At 31.6% G+C, this 18926-nt stretch overlaps 1 pseudogene; it reads left to right on the top strand.

Moving 5' to 3' along the window:
* The first annotated feature begins 7238 nt into the window (after positions 1-7238).
* LOC129286267 (alpha-L-arabinofuranosidase 2-like) lies at positions 7239-9777 on the top strand (annotated as a pseudogene).
* Positions 9778-18926: the final 9149 nt, after the last annotated feature.

Raw genomic sequence — 18926 nt, 5'->3', positions numbered from 1 at the left:
AAATAATTATAAAAATATGTCATTAATCAAAACCAATGAAAAAAATAGATCCATCAAATAATTAAAAAATCATAATTATTGGGACTTATCTGAACAAGTAACAAATGTAAACACACAGTCTACGAGAGTAAATAACCAAATGCAGCTTATGCCACAAAAACAAATGTGGACACATAGCTCACGAGGGTAACGCTAACCAAATGCGGCTCGAAACCACATAATCAAACGCAGGTATGAAACCCACGAATAACAAGTATGAGTGCGATGCTCACGAAAGTCAAACTAGCTAATCATAACCATGGTGTGCTAAAGGGTAATGGAACTGCCATTAGCAACCAATGCTCTGTAATAAGTCCCTTTTAAATTCAATTTCAAACATACGAGAAAATCATCGATAATAAATAACATTCTCATTTTCAAAGTTAAACTCACAAAAATCGTTCTCTATATCAATCAAATATTTAATAGAATGAAATCTCATAATCAAAATTCAAACTTGTAGTTATTAATCAATTAAAATTTTAAAACTAGTAAAGGTAATTTTACAAAATAAAGAAATTTTATAAACAAACTATTCAATAAACACATCATTGTTATTAAAACAATTTTCATAAAAATTCTACTATTGTGAAGGAAATTTTTATTGAAAAATTAGTTAAGATACTATCCACTTACTTTAGAGTTTTTCAATAATTCTAATGCTTGCTTCACTTTAACTTCAAACTTAATTTCAACAGTACCATTAATTTTCCTAATAAGTCAATCAAAATTCTAAAATCACTTATTTATTCTTTTCTTACTATAAATACATGTGTTTAATATGCCCATCAACAATCAACAAGGTTCTTTTCATCCTCATCAGTTCTTTACCTCCTTCAATTTCACATGTCAATTAATTTTCTCAAACAATTAGCAACATTTAAATTAAATCCAAATAACGTCATAACTATACATACATGTATAGCCAACAATTTTTTTATTAAAGTATTAACTTAACAATAATCTAACAAGAACAAAAGAAAAACCTTCCCATCTCGTTTATACCTTTCTCAGTGCTTAATGAAACGTCACAAACTACCAAGTGTCTTTTGTTTTAATTCCCTTTCCAAAAGTTCTTTTATAACAATAATTTGAACAATTCAAACTTCCTAACAAGCTACCAGATAATGGGACATGAGCAAAGGGTAAAGTGGGGCAAAAGAAAGGTACCATTCAAGGGTTATGAAGTCAGCACTTTCAAATATGTATACAACGTGCAAGAGCAAAATCCCCATAAGCATGAGATTAGTTCATGAATTTCAAATTCCATAAAAATCGTCATAGTTTTAGGAAACTACATAATAAACCACACATCTAAGGAGAGAGATAAGAGAGGATGAGAAATAGGAAGTTCAATGCCATATTCGCATAATGACATTTTAAACGGGAAGACAGAATTATGCATTTGCCAAGAGAAATTACAAGTGAAGAACTAATTTCATATTAATCTCCATTGACAATAACCCAAAACAACCACATCAAAATTACTTGATGGAAATATTCACTTCACCTTTAAATTTCAGTTTACTCAGATCCTACTCTAAACAGAGCCACAAGCGACAGCAAGGCTAGGAAGAGAAATCACAAATTACAGCATCTTACATACACTCTCACAGAATCAGCATGAAAGAGAAATAAAAAATCCTTACCTCAAGTTAGCAATGTCAGCAGCAAGATGAGTTGCTTGAGAAAAAAATGGAGAAGGAAGAAGAAGAACGTCCGACAGCCCACCACACAGAAAGCACAGAGACGGACACGAGAAACAGAACCAAGGAAAGACCGATGGAAGTGCAGGAAACACGAACTCAAGAATCAAACCTCAACAGTGGAAACCCACAGCAAAACTAATCAGTGACTACTCAACAGCAGGGGAAGGAGAACGGAAAAGACGGAGAATAACAGGGGACTTGAATTCAAAGCTTCTCTCTTCCAGATAATTCAACCAAATAGGGAGGAAGAGAAGGCTAAGTCGGTGACTGGAAGCACAGCAGTGAGAGACTACAAGAAAAAAAATCAAAGAGAAATGAAGGATCCAGAATTTTTCTCTTGGTGCGTCCATTTGACCGAGAGAGAAGAATAAAATTCTGAACATTACGAAATTGTGAAAATTATAAGAGAGGACACAATATTTTTTTTAATAACATAAAAGACACAGCACTCTAGTAATTTTTCTATAATTTTAAACTAAATAAAATTAACCTATAGGTCAAATGAACTCAAACTCTAGACCTTCAAGTAAGCTATAAGCATATGTTCCACTAATTCAAGACTCTCCTATTTACTACAAAACTAATTTAAATAAAGTATAAATTGGGAGAAATTTTTTCTTTTAATTTAAAAGTTAAGGTCATTACAGATTCTAATTACCCTAAAGTTTCCAGAAATGCATAAATTGCTAGTCTCAATTCCTTTAATTATAAATAAGTTTTTACACAATTACAAACATACCTTTATCTTTTTTATTTTATTTTTTCCAAATAAAAAAATAAAAAAAAAAAAACTCCCTGCCACTCTAGGAAGACCACTGCTGGCGATAAAAAAACTTTCATCTTCTGGTGGAGGACGCTGATCAAACCATTCAGCAAGCCAAAATCGAAGAGCATCGCAAAATCATCATAACGCAAACCACTATCTCAAACTGTCATCTTCTGCAACTCCTAGCAAAGGGCATTCAAACCAAATCACAAGCTTCCTTTTAATATCAACTCTGGCACCCACAAAAGCATGAAGCAATCACATGAAGCAGAAGAGCATGACAGAGATCAGGTTTCATAAAAAGCATCAGGAAAACAAAAAAGGACAAAAAAATCGAAAAGAACCATGAAAGAGAACCCATAAAAGAGAACCCTCCAAACATCGCCGCTGCATTTTCTTCTGGATCAAAGATCTGTAACCTTTGAAGATTGAAGGTGGAGGATTCACCACCAACTTTCTTGTAAATTATTTTTATAGTCAATTTGTGTTTTAAAAGTTAAATGACTTACATGATAATTTAAGAAAACATAAGGGACCAAATCGATACAAATTAAATTTAAGGGACCAAATCGAACTTAAAAAACTAAAAGTTTCATTATATCCCTTAATTTTTTTATCCTTAAAATTTAGTAAGTTAAGATTTAAGGACTCATCATAGAGATGCTCATAGATTATCTATCAATAAAGTTTTGATATTAGCAAAAGAATTCAAACCCACATGTGGTAGTGGAGTATGAGCTGTATTCTTATGAACTAGGCCAATCATATTGCCATGTTTTATCTGCTTTTGAAAATGAAAATTATTTTTTTATTAGTTTAATGTTCCTATTATGATCTGAGGTGATGCAAGTGATGAAATAATAATTATCCGTAGAGCACATCAGCCTAGCTAGGATGTCAAGTTAATTACTGTTAAGTGATTCCTAAGGAGTACCTAGTGATTCATAAGTGATTCCTAAGGGCAGAAATAACGTGAAATTTTACAATATTGGCTTTGTTTTGAATAAATTGTACCAAGAATTGTTTAAGAAACGTAGTTAATTAGTTAAAATACATATTTAATTTCTTGTATTTTATTAAAGAAACCAAAGGAAACAAACGGAGGCAATTTCCTTCGAACAAGAAGTATTTTATATTGCACTTGCAATAAGGTAAGCAAACACAAACAGACATATGGCCATTGCAAAATGTAAATGGTACATGATAACATAGCGGCAGTACGGTCCTACCAAGTGAGGTGCAGCAATCCCACATTATTTAAATTTTAGTCTAAAACGGTAACTATTGGGGCCTCTTAAACCCTACCTCTCTAATGCTTCTTTTGAAGCCACACCTATTCCATTTTGTTTCTCTTTCTTCTGGTAATTAGCTTCTACATAAAATGAGAGACATTATGCATCATGCAATGATGAAACTTTGCAGTTTTGTATTTTTTGTATGATTTTCAAAGAAAAATACCATAAAATTGTTCAATTTTGATATTTTTCTTTGAACAATCATAAAAATACAAAACTGCATCATTTCGTTTCTGCAGGATATTAGAATGTTTCTCATTCTATATAGAAGGTAATGATAAAAAATGAAAAATAAAAATGAGAGGATGTAGCATTACAAAGAGCATTAGAGAGAGGCAAATTAGAGACCCGACTAGAGATTAATCTTTTTTTTTTTTGGGCCAACAACTAGATATTGATCTTGTGAAGCAGTGAAAATATAGCTTTCCTCTGAAACGATGCTAAGTTTTTATCTCAAAATGATGATGACGCGGATCAGGTCCACCCTACATCACACGAAGGTTTGCTGTCTCTCAGTCTGTCATTATCAGCATTTGGCTGAGCTCGTAGCTTACTCAATCGTTCTCTCATCATCACTCTCAGACTCGCCGTTGTTGGACTCAGGGACCTTGCCTCGCTTATTCCTGCACTTAGAAGAAAGACCAAGAAACGCATACTACAGTAAGCTTCTGCATGATGTGTTGATTGTGATCAAATTAGTGTTTCAGAAATCAACCAGGTAGTTTTTGGTAGGGACTATATTGGACCTAGGAACTTGGTATTTATAGTAACCGTGGTATGTTGTATTTAGAATAATCTAACGTGTAGTGGGGCTGTGTTTTGTATAGGATCTTTGGGCTGAATCGGCAGTTATTGTCCTTCGAATTTTTCTTTTACGCCGTCCAACCAATTAGATGGCTTCAAATTGGAATAAAAAGAAAGATTAACCAGTCAAACTTTGAGATTATCGTGCGTATGACTCACATCCATTTTCCAGGCAAAGAATCTGCAGAGTCATCATAATATGTCCCTTATGTAAAACTATAGTCAGGATCCTCATCTTGATTAACTATTATTTGTTTGTCGACTGATAGGACCAGAGCTCCTTGTGGTTGTTGTGCTGGAAATTATGTTGAAAAGTTTTGTGAGGTCTTATTTGCTCCACGTATACCGTAGTTAGGTCCTAATTTTATTTTGCTGGTATATAATTTGCTGGTATGTAGAGCTAGTCTCCTTTATTGAATTGATTGATTGGTTTCGCTATTGTAAGATTTTGGGAGGCCTAAATTATAAGGGAGACTCTGCCGAAATTTCTACAAAATATTTAAGACTTTACAAACTTTATAAACGTATATAAAAACTATATATTGATAATTAATTTTTGTTAATTAAGGCTTATGGAATGTGATATTATCTCATATTCTGTGCCAATCATACCTTAATACCAGGGTGTGACAATTATATTCATATATTGTGCTAGAAATGTCATGCCCTAAAAATAAGGCATGACCGGCACGGAATATAAGAACAAAACTCATATTCTGAAAGCCTTCAGTTAAAAAATCCTAAGTTCTGAACCATAAATATATCTAACAACAAATGGAACTATTTTCAATATGAATAACAAAAACAAAAGATTTTATTTTATTTTATTTTTAAATTTCAACATGACCTTTCTCAAAATAAGACTTCAAGATTTCCACAACAGTATTTTCTTTTAGTAACAAATAGCATTCAACAAGGAGCTCTATACCTACTAGGAAACAAATTAAACATAATACGCATATAAGGGATTTAACTATAGTTACGTGGAGCCCCTAGAATAAGATTTACAAAACAAAAATTCATATTTAAATTTTTACATCGAAAGGAGGGTGACCATTAACTTCTTCACTTGAAATCAAAAGATGGCCCTCAATTATCAACTAGAAGTCCAAAGACATTCACATTATCTAAGAACAAAATAGTTTTTCTAGTAAATAACATCCCAACAATAAAAAATTGAACATGAATAATAAGAAAATTTAAAAAAATTATATAAGTTAAAAAGACAACAATTTTATGAAAAATTTAACAATTTCAAAATAAAATGGCTCTAAAAATTTTAAATAAAATCTTATACCATTGAACTATCCTAGCAAATTTTAATATCACTTGATTTCTAGAAATCACATAATTAAAATAAATACTTGTAAATAAATTACTAATAAAAATCAATGAGATATAAAATCACCAAATAATCAGATTCATAATTATAGGAACTTATCATAACAATTAACAAATGTGGACATAATCCACGAGGATAAATAAACAAACGCAGCCAAAGCCATGAAACAAACGTGAAAACACAGTCCATGAGGGTAAGTAACCAAATGCAGTCGAAGCCACGAAACAAACGTAAACACACCGTTCACGAGGGGTAAGTAACCAAATGCAACTGAAGCTAGGAAATAAACATGGACACACAATCCATAAGAGTAAGTAACAAACACGGCTTGAAGCCGTGAAATCAAACGTGGATACATAGTCCATGAGGATAAGTAACCAAATACAGCTTAAAATCATGAAATCAAACGCAGGTATTAAACACACGAACAACAACGTGAGAATAGAGCTCACAAAAATCAAACTAGCTAATTATTGACCAAGGTGTGCTAAGGGCTAACGGAATTGCCATTAGCACCCATGTTTCTATATAGAGTCCCCTTGAAATTCATTTCAAATATGTAAGAAAAATCATCACTAAAATAAAATTTTCTCTTCTTAATATCAAACTTGCATGGACTGTTTAAAACATTAATTCTTTTAAATATAAAACTTCACAAGAATATTTCATAAACTTTTTCAACCAATTTCTAGGATTGTCTTCATTAAATAAAAGAGTACTTAAATTTATAAAAGTATTTTCGTCAATCTTACAAGCATATATCATGACATTTCAAGTGCTAAAAAATTTAATTAACAACAATAATTAGTGCTAGAAAAATTATATTAATAATTTTAAATTGTTAAAATAATATTTGATAAGAGAAAATTTGCAAAATATATAAATTAATTGAGACGTTTTCTCACTTACCTATAAGCTCCCAAGTGTATAACTTACTCCTAAACAAATCTAATAGGAACAGTGCTTTGTCCTTAATTCTTGAAGCAATTCAAGATGAGGAATGAGAGACCTAATGGCAAAGGCAAAAGAAGACGGCAGTGGTGTAGGGGAAGAGAGATAGCCTCAATTGAACCTCTTACAACAACAAACTAACTGCCATAGTAAAACATTGAAGACCCAGAGCATGGATTCGAGTGATGGACGGAGCTCCTGTATTTACCTACGGTAGTGGCGAGCTACGAGGAGGAGGAAGAGGGCGACAGATTTTTTCTTACTCTCCCCCAATTCAGACATGAGCCAGCTCTAGAAAGGAAGGAGGTTGTTGGCATCAATCACAAAGGAGGATGAAGAGGAAGATTCCAGCACTCACAATCACTGGCGACAAAACGGAAAGGAAGGTGGAGGGTGAACGAAGAATGAAGAGCAAATTTCTCTCCCTCCTTGTTCAAGAGTAGTCGAGAAAATGGAGATGAGGAGCAGACAAAAAAATCTATTGTTATATTTATTGATTTATTTATTAATTAAATTTTTTTTAAAGGGCATTATAGTAATTTTAAAAACAAAGCCAAAGCCAATAAAAATCTCTTTGTTTGGACCAAGATTTTTCAAACTAAAGATATGACAGTAACTTTCGAGAGCACACACACATCACTAGAGCACCGTTTTCTCTCTTTCTCATGATATTTGTACCAAAATTAATAAAATACAATCACAATAATATAATTTATTTAACTAAACTAATTTTTTTTAAATTATTACATTCTTTCCTGTTAAAAAAAATTCGATCCTCTAATTTCAATAAGTGATTACTTTAATCCTCAAGTAAGTGTAAGTATTTGACATGCATCTCACTTTCAACGTTCCCATGTGAAGCTTCAGAAGTAAATCCTTCTTTCTTTTCTCTCTTTCCATTATTATTGTTATAACTTCTTTATTGGTCAAACTAAACTGTCTTCAAGAACTTATTTATACAATGAATCATCATTCTACCTAATTTCTTTGAGCTTCAATAACATTAGGGGGGTCATAAATGTACTTTCACAGCATTAATATGGGAACCACTATTTTCAATTATAAATTCTAACTCTCAAGTGTCTATCATCAATATAATGTTTTTTTAACATCAACCATTCAATTGTAAATCTTCATTATTTATCGAAAAACTCCTAAAATTGTAAATTCTAGCTTGATAACTATTATAATATTCACTTCTTACGAATACCAAGTAATTGATTGCCCAACTTCCTCCAAGAAACAAAATGCAATATCTTAACAAAATGTCTAAAATTTGAATTGTTCTTCCATAATAATCCTTAATCATGATAATACCTAAAGACTCTTGAGCGACCTACCAAAGGAACAAAGTACTTTACAGTCCTCAATCCACGAACAAGATAGTGAAACTCTATAAATTCCACAATATTATCCAATCATTGATCAATCATGTCAATTTCTAATACTTCACCTTAATTTGCACACAACCAATAAGCAGGAGATAAATCCCATTATTATGACCTTCCTCATACCATCACCACAATACAAATATTTGATATATAATGACTTCAATCTATTCCTTAATTATGATACCTTCACTTAAGGCACATCCATATTCTATTAGTATATCTTAATATTTCCTCCTAATCAATAACTAATTTAGTGTCACTCCATTTTTTTTGTTGTTGCAAGCAACTTGCACAGTTTTGAGCTTGCACTATGAGAACTTGTAACATCAACAATTAGAGAAGAATCAGTTTGCACATAAGTTAAAATGTTCCTTTTTCAAATTCAAACGTCATTCCATTTTGCTCTAATTCATGAACTTCTTTTATCAATAGTCTCTTCACTACTACTACTTTGTGTATCATGCTGTCCATGGATTTTCTACTTAATATTAACTCTGCCAATCATGATAAAATAGTGCAATCATAATTTTGAGTAATTCCATCATTCTCCTCCTAAATAAGAATCTCTTCCCCTACAGCTTTTGAATTAGTTTTTATTATTATCCTAAATGCATTCAGGTGGAAGTACAACATTGGACCATGGGAGAAGAGACCCGGTCACTTCAATGATGCATGGGGTTATTGGGTTGATGATGGATTTGGTTATTTAGAATTTCTTCAGGTTAGTTCGTTTGATTCTCAATATTTAACGCTTAATTTTGTTATCATATACTAATTATTAAAAATATCCATTAATGGAACAGTTGGCAGAGGATCTTGGTGCAGCCCCAATATGGGTATTTAACACTGGTATTAGCTTTCACGACTCAGTCAATACCACGGGAATTGGTCCTATGATTCAGGTATAATTTAAACTCTTTATGTTTTATACGCCTTTCTTATTAGTTAATCGTCATTTTCTTTGAGTCTCTTCAGTTTACCTTGTGTTAATTGTTATATAGGAAGCCCTTGATGGTATTGAATTTACGAGAGGTCCTGCCACATCAAGATGGGGTAAAATAAGAGCTTCTTTAGGTCACCCTGAACCCTTTGACTTACAGTATGTTGCTATTGGAAACGAGAATTGTGGTATGCCTAACTACCATGGGAACTATCTTAAGTTCTACGCTGCCATAAAACGTGCATATCCAGACATGCAAATTATATCAAATTGCGATGCTACTGCAAAACCTTTGGACCACCCGGCAGAATTATATGACTTCCACATATATAAAGATTCTACAACTATGTTCAAAAACCATACCAAGTTTGATAAGATACCTCGTTCCGGTCCTAAGGCTTTTGTAGTGAATATGCTGTTCAAGAGGGTGATGCCACAAAAAATAACGGAACCCTCTTAGCTGCATTGGGTGAAGCTGGATTCCTTAGGGACTGGAGAAGAACAGGTTTCTTATCTCTTAGTCATCAATTTCATGTCTAGTCATTTAATTAATTACTCTTTTGAAGACTCATAAGATTCATTCCCTACAACTCCACTTTCCTTTGAATTAGTTTGTCATGAAAAATTCTATGCACAATAATGATAATACCTCATGAAATTCAAGAAACTTCAATTCCTAATGACCATAGTGGGTAGTTGACCAATTTGAAGTCCTTGCACCTTCTACTGTTAAAATTTCAAAGACATTGAAGTCCATTTAGTCCAGGAAAATCATAAAACATATTAGATACTGAATATGCAAAACTGTTTTATGACAGCTTTTTGGACTGAATTCAAAATTATAAACTATTATCTAGACCTTCAAATATTACCATATTTGGGAAAATGAAACTTCTACACGTTCTTTAAGTGCGTGCCAAATTTCATCTTAAAATACAACCTAAGGATTTTAACTGCAGCCCATACTTTTCACCTACTTATTTGGCTATATTTTTAACCTCAAATGCTTGAACTTACGTTCCTTTGGACTTCTCCATCATGAACATATTTCTAACCAGTCATATAACATGTAAATCAGGTTCACTATTTAATATTGACCTTGTATTCAAAATGACAGCTTGGCTTGCATTGACACACATTAAGTCGTATGCATAATAAACCATACTAGTTCCTACGTTCTTTAAGCCATAATTCAAATTTTTCATCACTTGAATTTCAAATCTTATTCTTACATCATCACAACGGACTTCTTTAACCCCTCAACTAGGTAACCAAGTGTTGCTCCTACTGGTCAGATCAAACCTTTATATCCATTTCATTAGTTAACAACAACGATGCTTATCTATTACCAATCTATAACCTCATCAGCTAAGCTTAATAGAAACAAAAGTCAACACTCTATTACATTTGTTACTATAATACTCCAACCTGATTTATTATGATAGACTTTATATACCTGAAGGATTTGCTTGATCTCAATCTCAAAGGGACTTTGTAGACTCTTTTATCTGCTGCTTTTTTGTTTTTTTTATTTTATTTAGTTGCTTTCATCATGTGGTGTCAGCAACACATGGCCACTAAGTATCCTCATATAAGTTTAACTTCCTCCAAAGCATTGAAGTAATAGACGACATAAATTTTTTTTTTTCAACTCTTCCATTTGCACTTCAAATAAAATATCTACCAAGATTCTTACAATTTTGCTACCCCCTACGACATCATTTCAATTGTCACTCAATCATGCACTTGTATCTTGAAGTTATCTTCTGTTCAAGAAAGATATAGAAATTATTGAACTCAAAATATTTATAATAGGTTAAAGAGTATATGCATTCAAGAAAGTAAAATAAGGACAAAAAATAGATTGAGTTCATACTCTATCCGAAACTCTTCAGCTTCTTACCCTTCCCCATAGCACTCAACATCTTGTAAATATCTTCACCATGCATGTAAACATGCTAAAAACGTTCAATATGTATATAGGACTTATAGAAAGAAAATGACTAGCAACAAGAAAAAAAAAAAACATAACAAGGACTTCTAAAAGGCCTTCACTGATGCTTCAATTATGATTATGCCTAGGTTCATAATGATAATTGAAACCTTAGTGAAGAATCCTTGCTCCACATAACTAAAGGGAACCTAGGCTCTAATACCAAATCTGTCACACCCTAAAAATAAGGCATGACCGGTAGGGAATATAAGAACAAAACTCATATATCCGAAAGCCTGAAGTTAAAAAATCCTAAGTTCTGAACCATAATATATCTAACAACAAATGGAACTATTGTCAATATGAATAATAAAAAATATTTTATTTTATTTTATTTTATTTTTAAATTTCAACATGACCTTTCTCAAAATAAGACTTCAAGATTTTTACAACAGTATTTTCTTTTAGTAACAAATAGCATTCAACAAGGAGCTCTATACCTTCTAGGAAACAAATTAAACATAATACGCATATAAGGGATTTAACTATAGTTACGTGGAGTTCCTAGAATAAGATTTACAAAACAAAAATTCATATTTAAATTTTTACATCGAAAGGAGAGTGGTCATTAACTTCTTCACTTGAAGTCAAAAGATGGCCCTTAATGATCAACTGGAGGTCCAAAGACATTCACATTGTCTGAGATCAAAAATAATTTTTCAGTGAATAACATTCCACAATAAATAATTGGACATGAATAATAAGAAACTTAGAAACAATTATGTAAGTTAAAGAGATAACAATTTTATAAAAAATTTAATAAATTTCAGAATAAAATGGCTCTATAAAACTTTTAAAATAAAATCTTAAACTATTGAACTATCATAGCAAATGTTAATATCACTTGATTTCAAGAAATCACATAATTGAAATGAATACTTGTAAATAAATTACTAAATAAAAATCAATGGAATACAAAATCACCAAATAATCAGATTCATAACTATGGAAACTTATCAGAACAATTAATAAATGTAACACACAGTCTACGGAATAAATAACCAAACGCGGCTTATGCCATGAAGACAAACATAGACACACAGTCCACGAGGATAAGTAACCAAATGCAGCCAAAGCCACGAAACAAATGTGGCCACACAGTTCATGAGAGTAAGTAACCAAACGCGGCTTGAAGCTACAAAATCAAACATAGACACACAATCTACGAGAGTAAGTAACCAAATGTGACTTGAAGCCATGAAATCGAACGTAGGTATTAGACCCACAAACAACAAAGGTGAGAATAGAGCTCATGAAAATTAAACTAGCCAGTTATTGACCAAGTTGCACTAAGGGCTAACAGAATTGCCGTTAGCAGCTAGTGTTATGTATAAAGTCTCCTTAAAATTCATTTCAAACATGGCAAGAAAATTAACACTTTCAAAAAAAAAAAATTTCTCTTCTCAATATCAAATTCGCATGGACTGTTTAAAACATCAATTCTTTTAAATATAAAAATTCCACACTAAATATTTCATAAACTTTTTTTACCAATTTCCAAGATTGTCTTTATTGAATAAAAGAGTACTAAAATTTATAAAAGCATTTTCGTCAACCTTATAAGTATATATTGCGACAATTTCAAGTGCTAAAAATTTAATTAACAACAATAATCATGTCACGCCCCAAAAATAGGGGGTGACCGGCACAGGATATGAACCACATCACACACCCCATAAGCCCCAAATTCAAGGTTTATTTCATTTAATTAAAATGTAATCAATTTTACACTAACATTTTAACACTATTGATACTAATTATTATAATAATCAATTCAACATTTTGTAAAAATTTTGACAGAACCTCCTCTATAAATAGGATCTCTCAAAAATTCTGTATCATACAAATTTTCCCTAAACATTATGTCAATTAGGAGCTCTGCTCCTTCCAGCTAGCAGACAAAATATATAATAAACTAAAGACTCTAATTATAAGTTATGTAGAGCACCTAATCATATATCTTATGACATAATACATAAATTTCATATTTACATCAATAAGACATATTTACAGAATAAGCCTCCATTATGTTCCGCAAACATCCATCATTGGTAAGAAAGACATACAGTGTCAATTATGCTATCTGAGACCAAAATAATTTTTCAGTAAATAATTGAACATGAATAAAAAGAAAGTTGAAATAATTATGCAATTTAAAGAGATAACGATCTTCATAACAATTTAATAAAATTTTGAAATAAAAGGATTCTATAAATTTTAAATAAAATCTTGAACCATTAAATATCATATCAAATAATATTATCACTTGATTGCAAGGAAGCAAATAAACAAAATAAATAATTATAAATAATTTACTATTTAAAACCAATGGGATGTAAAATTTTCAAACAATCAAATTCATATAATATGGACGTATCAGAATAATAAAAATATGGACACACAGCTCACGAGGGTAAATAACCAAACGCAGTCGAAGCTATGAAACAAACTTGGACACACAGTCTACGAGGATAAATAACTAAACGTAGCTAAAGCTACAAAACAAACGTGGACACATAGTCCCGAGGAAAAATAACCAAACGTAGCTAAAGCTACAAAACAAATGTAGACACACAGTCTACGAGGGTAAGTAACTAAATGCAATTGAAGCTACAAAATAAACGTGAACATACAGTCCACGAGGGCAAGTAACTAAAGGCAGTTAAAGCTACGAAACAAATATGGACACACAGTTTACAAGAGTAAGTAACCAAATGTAGTTGAAGTTACGAAACAAACGTGGACACATAGTTCACAAGAGTAAGTAACCAAACACAAGCAGAAGCTATGAAACAAACATAGACACACAGTCTATGAGGGTAAGTAACCAAATGTAGCTGAAGCTACAAAACAAACGTGGATACACAGTCGATGAGGATAAGTAACCAAACACAACTTAAAGTTACAAAATCAAACACAATATGAAACCCACGAATAACAAACGTGTAATGACCCTAAATTTTAATTAAACAAAATTTTTTTTCTCCTAATAAATATTTTATTTAAATAAGTTTAATAGCAAGTAGAAAGGGATAGTTTATAAGAATTTATGCTAGAAATTTCCTCAAGGACTTAGGGTCCAAAGGTTTTTGAACAAAAGCTTGATTTTAAAATTATAAGAGAATGTAGTGCCTTTTCTTGTAATTTTATTGTGCTTTTTCTTGTGATTTTCTCGTGTTCTTTCTTGTGATTTTTCAAAAGTTCTTTTCTTCAGTTTTATATCTCGCGTGTGTGGAAGCAAAAACAGAGCATCCTAGAATCTTCTCTTCACCGACTTAGATTTCATTTCATTTCTTTCATCATTTTTGAAACCTTCCTCCTCACCTTTGAACTTATTCTTCTTCTCACCGATGGCATGCATCTTGCTTCGCTGGTTTATCTCTTCTGTTGAGTGTGCGGAGCGATCAAAATCCTTCATTCATCCCTATTTTTTGTTGCTTCTTTGTTCAGGTTCGACAGTTCCATGTGCGTGTGTGTTTGGCTTTAGTTTTTCTTCCTCCTTAGCTGTTGGAGGCTTGTGTGTGCGTGAATAATAAGCTCAAGTTTTTTTTTTCAGTCTACAATTCTATTGCTCACCGTTGAAGAGGTTGGAGTCACGAGTTCATCGTTCCCCTGTTCTTTGTTTCACCATTGATTACTTCTTCTCCCTTCCTCGTTGACATCATTTAGGTGCTGGTGAGTGAAACTCATCTTCGTCCTCCTCCTTCGTGCAACAGCGTCTCTTTCCTCCTCCTCCATTGAGTTCTGTCGGACTCCCTCTCCCCTGTACAGCTCCTGCAAATCTTCTCCCTTCTTATTATGCTGTTTATGATTAAGGTGAGAAGCATTGAGATCTTCTTCTTGATAATCTTGTGTATGTGAGTGTGTGATTTATTAGTTGATGTTTTTTTTCCTCTTGTGATGCTGCTATCTGTGCGATGACAAAAAGGAAGAAATTTAAATTGAACTGGAAATAATAATCTGCACTTGTGAATGTGGACTGTTGTTGCTGTGCGTTAGAGCGTGGTTTGCTCTGTGTGTTCGTGAAACTACCAAATTTTAGTGTGTTTTCTGTTGCTGCCGTGCTATTATAGGGAAGAGACAATTCAAATATTGAGATGCCAATTTATCTTAAAGATTGATATACTCATGGGTCATAAATTTTGAGTTGAACTAATTGTTTAGATTGGGTGATGTTGAAAAATTTGTTAGGATGAAGTTGGAAAAGAATAGCTTAAATATTGGTGCTTATAAGATGTTGGTTGAAATGTTTGCTAGAGAATATTGCAAAGGTGATAATAATAATAATAATAATAATAATAATAATCATGTGATTATTTGAATCCTTAAAATTGAATAATTTGTTGATGAAATATATGTCTTTACATACAAGTTGTAAAGTTGATTTACTCGTTGATTTTTATAGCACCAAAAAGGAAAATTGTTAGGTTATGTGATGACTAAGGTTTTTATTAAACATGGAATAAGAAGAGTGTTAATGGTTGGGGTTGAATGTTGGTGGTTTAAATGATAGATTAATTTGGAGTATCACTGGAGAAAGTGGGAAATTAAGGGAGTCTAATTATAAGATTATTGAGAAATTTTCACGGAAGTGGATAGCGTCCTAACTAATATTTCATTAAAATCTCTTTTATTCAAATATTACATTTTTATGCAAATTCTTTTTACAACAACAATGTGATTATGAGATATTTTGTTGATTAAATTGCTTTACTTCGTGAAATTGTTTTACTATAATTGATCATTTTGGTTAATCAGTAAATACAAGTTTGAATTCTAATTGTGGGATTTTATTTTGAAAATTATTGAATTGCTATGAAAAAATGATTCATGCAAGTTCGATATTGAAAAGAAAAATTTGATTGAATAATGATCAATTTCACTATAACAAAATAGTAGGTTTCTCTCAGAAATTTCTCTTAGAAAAATTGTAGTGGGAATTTCTCTCGGATTTTCTCTTGAAAAATGCTTCTTATGAATATTCTCTCTGATTTTCTCTCAGGTTTTATAAGTGAGAGAACATCTGAGAGAAAATCTGAGAGAACATTGAGAGAAAGCAACCGCGCTGTGGCGGGAACCTATTCTCTCGGATAATTTTGAGAGAAATATTGGAAAGAAATGATAAATAAAAAATAAAAATTATAAAAAAATTTTATTTATAATTTTCTCTCTCGGATAAATCTGTGAGAAGTTTTCTCTCAAAGTATTCTGAGAGAAACTTAATATTTTCTCTCAAAAAAATCCCAGAGAAATATCTGAGAGAAATTTCTCTCAAAATAATCCGGAGAAATAGCTCTCTCAATATATTCTGAGAGAAATACTTAAATATCTTTAAAAATACATGGGAGAAAATTTCTCTCAGAATATTCTGAGAGAACTCTTATAGTTTCTCTCAGAAATTTCTAAGAGAAATATTTGTTTTCTTATTTTTCAAATTATAATTAATTTTATTACCATTAAAGTAGTTCTTCCTTAAAAAAAGTAAGGCATTTTTAATTGAATTTTACCCTCATAAAGTAGTTATTATTTTCAAAATCATATCATCTTTTTATGTTTACCTCTATTTAATAGAGTATTTTAGTCTAAAATAAATATGAAGTAATTTATTCATTAGGAATACTTTTTTAAAAAAAGATAATGATTATATACTAAAACACTAAAAATTCCTTATATTTTTAGATACCAATTAATCTCTCAATATATTAATGAAGGGAGTATATCTTTTGTTTACAAAAACTAAACTAAACTAAATTTATTTTTAAAATATTAAAAATTTATTTTATTGGTTATAATAAAATATAATAGTTTTATAATTATAATGTATATATGTAAAGTATTACGTATAATAATATACATGTGATGCTGTAGCTTTATTGGTTACAATAAATCCTCATAAGTCAAAACATTAATTTTTTTAAGTTAAAAAAAGGACCTAATCAGATTTGAACTCATAATATATTGGACAAGTGAGAAAGCCCATTTACCTTTGTGCTACATTAAAATAATTGAAATTTTTTAACTTAGTCACAAAAATCTATCACTAATTTTTACCTTAGTGATGAAATATTAAGTAAAAGGAAAAGGAAATTGAATAAAAAAAGTAGAGGCGATAATTTGGGCAGGGCGAGCTCATTAAGGTCGGGCTTAATTCGAGCAGGCTTATTCAAATCTGTTTTAAAGTATCCTATTCCTTTTAAAAAACTCATATAGCCAAACCTAACTCTAACTCCTTTGAGCTTATTTGGATCGGCTTCAATACTATAGAACTCAACTTTTTTTTAAAAAAATTGAGTCTTAAAATATAAAAATCAATATTAAAATATATTTTTAATTTTTTTATTCGGGTATTCGGGGCAAGTTTGAACCCAATCAGGCTTGGCTCAAATTTTCTCGAGCCCATTCAAGTTAGCTCAAATAGGCCTGAACATTAAAAAATTAATATTTTTTGGGCTTGGTCTTAAATTTTTCAGGCAAATTTGGGTTGGTCCATTAAAATTGGACCAAATTATTGGCTCTAAAAAAATTTTCGTTTTTCAGCAAATAAAAAAAATAACCTAGCACCAAAAAAATCAAATACCCGTGTTCACTTTTCACGCAGCCGCCTTCTGAGACCCACTCTAAAATTTCAATCCCTAATTTCTCTCTTCAAACTCCATCAGATATGCGACAGCTCCCATTCCTCTGCAAACATCTCCTCTTCATCTTCCTCAAGGATTCAAGTGGGTATCTTCAAGTGGGCATCCTCTTCTTCACTGACGCGTGGTAGTATTTGGATTTAAGGTATTCTTTTCTTCTTCATCAAGTTTGATTCTATCGCTAATGACTATTCTTTAACTCTTATACGTTTCCTTTACTGTTGAGCTAAGAGATTGCATTTGGGTTTATTTTTCTTCACTACATAATGATTGCTAGGAGTGGTGGGACCCATGTGGCTATGCTACTTAAATCTCTTTGTTTGGACTCTTCCCCTGAAATTCCTCTTATCTGTACCAAAAATATGAAGCTAATGTGATGACTTGAATTCTTAATAAATAAAAATCAAGAAGTAGACAAAAGCTTATAATTATGAGTGAAGGGCCTACCAACTCGGATAGAAATGCAAAGAAACAAACCTCATTTCAACACAATCCCCTTTTTGGCTTAAAATAAGCTACAGATCTATATATAGTCCCACTTTGCTTTTTTTTCTTTTGGAATGCATGTGTATTTACATGGCCGCTTTGTAGTAGTCAAATAAATTGTAGCAGATCATGAACTAGCCTCTTGCTTTTATTTTATTTGACCAGGATCTATTTATCATGTTTAGACAATTTGCAATCCTTGTACTATAGATTTTAACATCTTGAGATATTTGGCTATACAATCCTTTTCCTTCATTCACGTATAGTTTTTTTTTGTGAGTCATATTCTATGCTTCTAATAATATATGGACAAATTTTATTTAATCAAAAAGAGAAGTGCAGGGGTACTTTCTTCTTTTATTTAATGCTAGAAATAAGAAGAAATCATCTTTTGGGGATGCTACATTGTGAATGTTCTAGCTTCACATGCACGTGGTTTCCTACCACATGATCAGCATATAGAAAGAGTGAAGAATAAATAAATATCTTGTTTAAGAATATATTGCTTCCCACTCCTTATATTAAAATAAATGTCTTCCTTTGTGAATAGTAGAGCAGTTTTTAATTATAGAGTT

Source organism: Prosopis cineraria, unplaced genomic scaffold, assembly GCF_029017545.1.
Source record: "Prosopis cineraria cultivar Desert tree isolate PC_DT_omini unplaced genomic scaffold, ASM2901754v1 PC11, whole genome shotgun sequence".
Classification (NCBI taxonomy): domain Eukaryota; kingdom Viridiplantae; phylum Streptophyta; class Magnoliopsida; order Fabales; family Fabaceae; genus Prosopis; species Prosopis cineraria.
This window is presented reverse-complemented; position numbering and strand designations above follow the sequence as displayed.